Below are 8583 nucleotides of genomic sequence, written 5' to 3'. Positions count from 1 at the left end.
AATTCGCAATTAAATAACTTTGAACCAAATTTCATAAAATTTATACATATACCCAACAGAGCTGACAAATTTTTAAGGCATAATTCATAGTTTACAAATTACCCAATACTTCTAGAAAGCAACATACCATCTAAGTAGGGAGATACAAACATAACCTCCCTTAAGGTAAGCTACTGGCATTTTGTTTTAATAAACTATATTTTAACTTAAAATTCAATCAAATATAGCTTTAAATTCCCAATAATATAAAACTGTTTTTGCTATCATATTTCAAATAATGAATTTCACTAAACAGCATAGTTTCTTCCCTTCCCTCTGTCCCCACCTGGCCCTGCTGCAGTCAGGGAATGAGGAAGGAAAAGAAAGAAACTATCATCTTCACTCTCTCTTCACTCTGTGCATGACCCTCCCCAATTTAATTGAGTTCCTTTCAACTTTTCCTAAAGCTCCAACTTTGGTCAGAGTTGGAACCTATAGGAAGTCAGACCTTTTTCTTTCTCTCTCTCTCTCTCTCTCTCTCTCTCTCTCTTTTTTTAAAACAAATTCTAGCTCACAGAACAAACATGACAAAGCCATTTTGCACAAAGACACACAGAGACAAAAATCACATGGAAGAGACCATGTCTTCCCCACTTGCCCACATACAACAGAAATACAAAGTGCCCTTTTTTTCTTTTTGCTCCGAATATTTGAGTTGGACTGACCCCTCTCAGAGCATCCAGTTTCACCACTGATCTCCAGCAAATACACAGCCGACCCTCCCCAAGGTAGCTTGGCAGACCAGGGTAAGAAAGAGTTTCCCACCTTCTTAGACAACTATAGAAGGCCCCCTATCCTGTACTGTTAACAGAACTCCTTATTCTGGCCCTCACCCCTTAATCTGTATCACCCAAGGCTTGATGATCCCAGAGCCCACAAGGATAGTGCAAGAGCACATTAACACATAGGGCCTCTAGGATCAAGCATGCATAAATTACCGGGCTCTCTCTTATTCAGGTTTCATCTTTGAAGACTTGTGTGTCTTTTGTTTGTATCTGAATGTCTCTCCTAGGCCCATTCTTCACAGAAAGGGAGGCTGAGAGTCTGATCTCAAGGTTGGTTGGAGAACCTAACCTGGCATCTACCTTGAATCAGGGTCCCACCAGCCATCTCTCTCTAGGAAGCCAGATCCCGGATGAGCCCCCATAAACTATGTGGGACAGGTGGGGTACAAGACCCCTTTCCCAATTAACTAATCAGAGAGATCATCAGGTACAGAGAGAAAGTATTTATTTAATCCCTGCAGGGAGAGGCCCAGATACACCTGGGAGCCACCCCAACTCTGCCATGTGCACCTGGAACCTGGCCTGCTTCCAGGTTGTCCAGGGTTTAAAAGCAAAAGACTCGAGCCTTCTCATTGAAGAGACTAAAAGGATGTGACCATCCTTAACCAATGGTCAACCAATGTTGACTGCCTTCCACAGGTCACATCATTTCCTGCAACTTCCTGTATCTCAGGGTTCAAAGTGAATCCCTCCAGAGATCAAATGACCTATGCAGGGTCCCAATTCTGGGAACAGGGATCATGTGACTCAATACTGAGAAATACATCATTCAATCTGTCCCATTCAATGGGCATCTTCTCCATTTCCAATTTTTACTCATAAAAAGAGCTATTATAAGTAGTTTTATACACATAAGTCACTTTTTTCTTTGATCTTTTGGGATGTATACCTAGTACTGGTGTTGCTGGGTCAAACAGTACACACAGTTTCATAAAACTTTGAACATATTTTAAAATTGCTCTCCAGAACAGTTGGACTAATTCACAACTTTACCAACTGTTTATTAGTATACCTATTTTCCCTTATCCTCTCCAACATTTTGTCATTTTCTTTTCCTATCATGTTAGTCACTCTGATATGTATGAGCTATTATCTCAGAATTGTTTTAATTATACTTCTCTAATCAATCGTGACAGAGTATTTTTTCATAGGATTATACCTTTAATTTTTTCTGAAAACTTCCTGTTCAAATCCTTTGATCATTTATCAGTAAGGGGATGGCTCTTATTATTTATAAATTTGACTCCATTCCCTAAATACTTGATATATAATGCCTTTATCATAGAATCTTGCCGCAAAAAATTTCCCCTAGTTTCCTCTTTTGTTTCTAATCTAACTAAATGGCTAAACTATATTAGTTTTATTTGTGCAAAAACTTTTTAACTTAATGTGATCCAAGTTATCCATTTCATTTCACATGATCCTCTGTCTCTTGTTTTGGTCATAAATTCTTCCCTTATCCATAGATCTGACAGGAAAAAATTTTCACACTATTTTAATTTGTTTATATTACCTTTCTGTTTAAACCTTATCTTGGTAAGCAGTGATCTATATCTAGTTTCTGCCAAACTGCTTTCCAGTTTCTCTAGCAATTTTTGTAAAGTAGCAAATTTTTTACCCCAAAGCTTAAATTCAAGGTTTATTAAACATTAGATTGCTATGATTCTTTACTGCTGTACATTGTGTGCTTCCTCAGTTCCATTGGTTTACTATTTTATTTCTTAGGCAATACCAGATTGTTTTGATGATTACCACTTGTAACATAATTTGAAATTTGGTATTGTTAGTCCACCTTCCTTTACTTTTTTTTCATTGATTCCCTTGATATACTTAATCTTTAGCTTTTCCAGATGAATTTTGTTATTATTTTTTCAGTCCTATATAATAATTCTTTGGTAGTTTGATTGGTATGGCACTGGATAAATAAATTAATTTAGGTAGCATTGTTATTTTTATTTTATTTGGTAGGTTTGCCTCTGAGTAATTAACATTTCTACAGTTGTTTAGATCTGTCTTTATTTGGGCAAAAAATGCTTTGTAATTGTGTTTATTGATAGTTCCTGGGTTTATTTTGGTAGGTAGACTTCCAAGCATTTTATATTATCTATAATTATTTTAAAAGGAATTTCTCTGTTTCTTTCTGCCAGATGTTGTTGGTAAGATAAACGAGTTCTTTTAATTTTTGTGTTTATTTTATATCTTTATGATGAGGGTGAATAAGATGCCAGCAAAAGGCCATGTCCCTGCCAATGATGTAAATTGTGTCACCTTTAACCTTTGAGGGGGCCCTGAAACTTTGTTCACCTTTTGGGAGAGAATTCTTGAGTTTCAAACTTCCCCAACCTCTTGGGAGGGGGTACACCCTTCTGTCCATAAGAGAAACTCCCAAGATAAGTAATCTCTTTTCAACTGGAAATTTTGACCTAGGGCACAGACAACACTGAGAGGCTTAAACTCCCAGGTAAGTAATCTCATTCAATTTTAAATTGAATTGAAGCCCCAAGCCTCAGACTGCTAATAAAAGACAACTCTGAACCCCGAATCTTCACAGACTTCCTAAACAGGATTATGCTCACTGGTGAAGTTATTCCCTGCCCACTAAGAAGGCTGACTTCCTAGCAAGTGTCTTCTTAGGGGAAATAAAATTCCTTTTCCCATGTAATGCCAGAGAAACTGAGACAAGATTAGAGATTAGAGAATAATTTAATATTTTATTTCAAAGGGGACCAAATGGATCCATGGTTTGGTCCCAAGGCTGAATGAGACTAATGTCTTCAAGAATCCAGCATCAAAAATAGGATACAAGATTCTTTTATAGGGTAACAAGAATGATGACATAATGGGGGAGGTACCTGGATGGGAATGACCTAATTGGGGGAGGGGCAACTAGGATGACATAATGGAGGGAGGTACCAGGAGAGGCTCCTGATATTCTAATGATGTTAAAATGGTTAAAGACTTTTATCCCATCAAATAGTAAGAGGGCATGATTATACCCTGAGGTCTAAGATATAAGACCTTTATCCTATCAAGTATTAAGAGGGAATGATTATAGCCTGAGGTCTTAGGGCAGAGTAACTGAGGTGGGACAATTAGGGAAATTGGGTCAGAACATTAAAAGGGAACTGTGACACACAGCCACAGATTTCAGGTTTGTGAATTCTTTGGAATAGAACCTACAGCTCTGACCAGAGGGAATCTCCCACCCCAATTCTCGTGCCTCATCACTAGCAACCCAGCATCTAAATGGGGCATAGAGAGGGAAGTTGACAGAGAGAACCTGAATTACTCTAAACAATATGAAAGTCAAGCTACTCCCTAAGACAAACAGGAAGGAACATGGATATGATCATTTTTTTAAAGTGGGTTTTAAAATTTTTGGCTAAATTTTGTATGATCCTAAGCAGACCTTTTCTGAAGTCAGCCCAGTTGAATTTCTTGTTCAGTTCCCTGCTTTGAATCCTATAGTTATTATATCCAATCAAAAAGCCAAGTTTTGATGTCAACTCCCAAATTTATTTCTATTCTGTAAAAGAACTTACCTGTATCTCAATCCCCCCTCCACTAATTCTTATTAGGACCTAACTCTTCTTAGAATTAACCCACAATCAATCCCCCACTAAATCTTTTTTTTTTAATTTAACCTGCTTTATGGTATTGCAAGTTCATTAGGATTTATTCTGTCTAATTGCTTCTTTCCCCAGTTAACTGTGAGTTCTCAAGGAAATTTGTTAATAGCTAAAACTCCCTTTTGGAACTTAGTCTGCTAATCAGTGGAATAAGAAGAAAATCTTTGCCTTGATTAGGAGATGGTCCAACCCTACAAATTCCTTTGAGATGCCCCACAACACCTGCCTAAAGGTGTTGTAGGCTTTGGGAATCCAAAACCCCTTTTCCCCAACATTTGGTAGATCATATAGAGATAGTCCTGAATGTTCGATATATTTTGGGGGGTTAAGTGCTTCTGCACCCTTGTACTACATCATCACAACTTTGTCAGTTATTCATTCTCTCAAACTAGTTTTAAAAAGTGATTCTCTAGGATTCTCTGTTTACCATATCTTCAGAGTCATAGTTTTGTTTCTTCATTGCCTATTCTTACTCCTTCAATTTCTTTTTTTTTTTATTTCCAGGACGTAATGGTCACTTAATCCACTTAACTCATTTGATATTATGAAATAAGTAGGACAATTATTCAATCAATCAACAAGTATTAATTAAGGACCTATTTTACAACAGTTAAAATTGTAGCCCAGAGAGATCATAGAACAAAGTGACTTTCCTAGGGACAAATAGCTATTAAGTAACAAAGCCAGAAGAAACCTAAATTTAAATCTCCTGAATCCTAGACACTCCAGGCTTCTTTATATTTCTAATCCCTTATAATGTTTCTAAAGCATGTTTACTTTCCAAAAATCCTATTAAACGGGGAGGATAAACTGAAGTTCAGTAAAATTAAGTCTAACAAAATTAGGCTTGTTAAGGAACTCACATTTAATGACAAGACACAGAATTTAAAACTAGGTCTCAGACCTAGAATTGACTCTCAATGTTCTTTCCATTTTATCATACTACCTCTCTTGTCTATTTCCCAAGTAAAGAGAAAATGAAATCTTTTGCTTTGAATAGGGAAGGAAAATGTGAGCAAGTGTGTTTATCCCTGAAAAACAATTCATTTTATAGTGTGGAGTCCTGAAAACTTCAGGATTGTTGATAAATTACCAAACCAGAGCTAGGGTGGCCTCAACAAAGCTAAACAAATGGAGATGTGGGAGGCAGAAGTTGATATTACATCACTGGTTATAGCATGCACCCACCCTCCATTCCTTTTAAGACCTTGTTGTGAAATTTAAGGGGGGGAAAATGTTGAGTCAACTTTCAAGCATTTAATATAAAGTATGGCTTTATTATTATTATTATTTTATTTAAAACTTTTTATTTTCAAAACATATGCATAGTTTTCAACATTCACCCTTGCAAAACCTTATGTTTCTATTTTTTTTCCTTCTTCCCTCTTTCCCACCCTTCCACTAGATGGCAAGTAATCCAATATATGTTAAACATGTGCAATTCTTCTAATCATTTTTCCAGAATTATCATGCTGCACAGATCAAAAAGGAAAATAATGAGAAAGAAAAAATGTAAACAAACAACAACAAAAGTGAAAATACTATATTGTGATCCACACTCAGTCCCTATAATCCTCTCTCTCTGGGTGTATATGATTCTCTCCATCACAAGATCATTGGAACTGGCCTGAATCACCTAAGTGTTGAAAAAAAAAAAACTATGTTCATCAGAATTGACCATAATATAATCTTGCTGTGGCTATGTACAATGTTCTCTTGATACTACTAATTTCACTTAGCATCAGTTCATGTATCAGATTGTCCTGCTGATTGTTTCTTATAGAACAATAATATTCCATAACATTCGTATACTTATTCACTTATTATATATTATTATATTATTATACTTATTCAGCCATTCTCCAACTGATGGGCATCCACTACGTTTCCAATTCCTTGCCAGTGAATTATGATCTTAAATAATCACAGTCACAAAGTTGAAAGAGACCAAGGAGATCTCTACTGATCCAACCCATACCTCTACAAAATACCCTCAAATTGTCATCCAGTCTCTGTAAAAAGTTTAAGTGATGGGGAGTCTGCGGTCTCCCAAGCAAACCATTCCATTTCTGGATATCAAGATTAAATCTTTCTCACTGCAATATATTGTTCCCAATTTTATCCTCTTATTCCAAGGAGAACAGATTTAATCCTTCCCCTCCTCTACCCGAAGACAGCTACCCCATAAATCAACCAATTAACCAATCACAATGTATTTATTAATCACCTACTGTATGCCTTCTTATTTTCATGATAACTCAGTTTTCTGATCACATTACTAGTATAACTACCGTGTTTAAAAGTAGAAGCCTAGGAAAAGGTTTAATTAGCATTAGTCCTCTTCTAAGGGTTTTTACAATCCAATTAAAGTGCAAAATCCCATGAGACTCTCCTGACATACATCTCTTTAAAATGGAGAATAGGGAAGAGATGGTTTACAGAGTGGGAAGAGGAAATGCAAAATTTGGAAGCAATTTTAAACAAAAGGTTTTCTATAATTTGGTAGAAAATTCAAGATTTTAAAATAGTAGTTAAAGCATTTATTAAGGCTTACAAACTGTCAAGCACAAGTGTTGGAGATACCAGCAAGTGAACCAATCCCTGTCTTCAAGAAATCTGTATCCTCAATAGGTGATAATAGTACATAAAGGGAAGCTAGAAAGAGATGGTTTAGAAGGGAGGCCCAATTTGGCAAGATGAAGAGATCATTTTTCAGAACCAAGGATGGTTTCATGGGGCAGAATCAAAGGTTCTTATATGTAGAAAGGAAGTAGAAATGATTGCTAGAGTGGAAAGAGCATAATTTGGAACGAATCAGTCCAGGATGAAGATTATATTTTTAAATATATTTTTATTATGTTATTTTTATAATAATAAATAATAAATTATGTTGAAATACAGTTATCAGAAAAAAGTTATTGGATGCCAAGTTAAGAACTCATGCGATATATAGTATTAAATATATTTTTAATTTCTAAAATCTTTGAAAGTAAATGTGAAACAGTAAGTAGAGAGCTAGTCTCAAGGTCAGGAAGATCTAAGTTCAAGTTCAGAGTCTAACACATTCTGGTTCTGTGACTCTGATCAAGTCACTTTGTGATGCCAGAGAAACAGAGCAAGACAAGAGATTAGAGAACAATTTAATAGTTTATTAAATGGAGAGATTTACTGGGACCAAATGATTCATGTTTGGTCCCAGGGCTGAACGAGACTTTTGGCTCAAAGAATCCAGCCCTGAATGTCAGACAGCAAGACTCTTTTATAGGATAACAAGAACAATGACATAATGGGCAAGGTACCTGGATGGGGATAACCTAATGGGGGGAGGCACCTAGGATGACATAATGGAGGGAGGTACTGGAGAGATTACTGATATTCTAATTATATCTAAAATGGATAGACCTTTATCCTGTCAAACATTAAGAAGGAATGATTATAGCCTAAAGATATAAAACCTTTATCTCATCAACATTAAGAGGGAAAGGTTATAACCTGAGGCAGAGTAACTAAATAGAACAATTGGGAAACTGGGTCAGGACATTAAAAGGGAACTATGGCACAACAACTTAATGACTTAGTTCCCCATACAGCAATCTAAGATGATAAATTAGAAGGAAAGCAAGGGTTCAGTCTGTCTTGGTAAAAGGTTTTTCATGGGGCATTTCCTATACCAATGAAATTACAGATGGTCTCTCCCTATCTCTACCCTATCTTCAAAAAATATATTTTACTATACCACATAAATACTGTATCTACAATATTCCTCTCAGGTAGGACAGCAATAGTGTCCAAAAAGGTGATATCTGGGGTTGGAGGAAGGTAGGATGGGTGGCAAAGTGAGATTATTCTGGAATGACCTGTCCTTAATTTCACCATTCTGGATCTTTGAGACCACTTCTTTCTTTCATTAGCTTATTCAGAATTTTAGCATTCCTGATTTTATTAAGTAGGACCAGGTTACATTCTTTTATTCATCCTCTATTGCTTAACCCTGTTCTCATTTTCTGTTCATAGATTTTTTTTTTAGTTCAAGTTGGTTGGTGAGCCCCTGTACCTCTACATTGTACTAAAAGAATCCCATTTTTATTTCCCTTTCATCTTCAGAATTTCATTCTTGAGCATCTTCCATC

Source organism: Sarcophilus harrisii, chromosome 2 (genome assembly GCF_902635505.1).
Source record: "Sarcophilus harrisii chromosome 2, mSarHar1.11, whole genome shotgun sequence".
NCBI classification, from domain to species: Eukaryota; Metazoa; Chordata; class Mammalia; order Dasyuromorphia; family Dasyuridae; genus Sarcophilus; species Sarcophilus harrisii.
Note: the sequence above shows the minus strand (reverse complement) of the source record.